The following is a 1,408-nucleotide window of genomic DNA, read 5'->3' on the forward strand; positions in this document are numbered from 1 at the left end:
CTTGTGGCCCAGTGGTTAAGACTCTGCTTCCAGTGAAGTGTTTGATTCTTGGTCAGGACACAAAGATCCTGCATGCTGTGGGCGCATGGCCAAAAAGTTAAAAAATGTGTGTATATGATATATAAATATATATTATATATATATGATCATGTATATATGATATATAATGAAGTCGCTCAGTCATGTCCAACTCTTTGCGACCCCATGGACTGTAGCCTACAGGCTCCTCCTTCCATGGGATTTTCCAGGCAAGAATACTGGAGTGGGTTGCCATTGCCTTCTCCAGGAGATCTTCCCAAACCAGGGATTGAACACGGGTCTCCTGCATTTTAGGCAGATGCTTTACCATCTGAGCCACCTGGGACGTCCTATATGATATATATGTGCATCATATATATACAAGGAATGATCTATCTGATGTAGACATATACCATTCATATACATGCATATAAAAGAAATGATTATATTGAAAGATATTCTGGTGAGTTTTCTGAGTCTCTCTTTTCTGAGCCTGCTCTGTGCATCTCTATTGTCAAATAAAAACTATGTTAGTTATATCTAATTAAAGTATTTTCAAAAGCCTACAAAACTTAAATTAATAAAATTTTTCTTCTGTGTGCTGTGAAAACAAAATCTATTTTTGTAAAATGCCATTTGCCTAGCAGTTCAAAAATACATGAAAATGAAAACGATCACATGAAGTGCCTGTTTTTGTTGACAAGATTGAATTTTTAAATAATGTAATGTATGCCCAATTAGCCCATAAGTGTGAGCTAAATGAAGAGAAAACAATATAATTGTTATCTTTCAAACCATGGAAATGAGCAATGTATGCACAAGTGTCATGTTTACTTATATAATTGGACTGAACACCAGTCGTCTTATGGGTAGGACTGTTGAACCTCAAGAATCACAGTATTTGTGTGTACTCACTTAAGAAAATTCTAGCTATAAACTTTCTCATTTGCTCCCACTACTATTTTTTAATTAGAGCAACAGAAATGAAAATCTCATGCTCATAATTATATTGTTTGTCTCTATTAAGAAAACCAAGCTCTGGAATATCTAATATCTAAACATCTACTCAGTTCAGTTCAGTTCAGTCGCTCAGTTGTGTCCGACTCTTTGCGACCCCGTGAAGCGCAGCACGCCAGGCCTCCCTGTCCATCACCAACTCCCGGAGTTTACTCAAACTCATGCCCGAGTCAGTGATGCCATCCAGCCATCTCATCCTCTGTCGTCCCCTTCTCCTCCTGCCCTCAATCTTTCCCAGCATCAGGGTCTTTTCAAATGAGTCAGCTCTCCTCATCAGGTGGTCAAAGTATTGGAGTTTCAGCTTCAGCATCAGTCCATCCAATGAACACCCAGGACTTATCTCCTTCAGGATGGACTGGTTGGATCCCCTTGC

At 39.0% G+C, this 1,408-nt stretch overlaps 1 non-coding gene across 1 annotated transcript; it reads right to left on the minus strand.

The window, feature by feature from the left end:
- Window positions 1–292: 292 nt before the first annotated feature.
- On the minus strand, window positions 293–364 carry TRNAF-AAA. The gene has a single exon. It is a non-coding gene; the product is annotated as a tRNA-Phe (tRNA).
- Between the last annotated feature and the right edge of the window lie 1,044 nt (window positions 365–1,408).

This window comes from Cervus canadensis, chromosome 15 (assembly GCF_019320065.1).
Source record: "Cervus canadensis isolate Bull #8, Minnesota chromosome 15, ASM1932006v1, whole genome shotgun sequence".
NCBI lineage: Eukaryota > Metazoa > Chordata > Mammalia > Artiodactyla > Cervidae > Cervus > Cervus canadensis.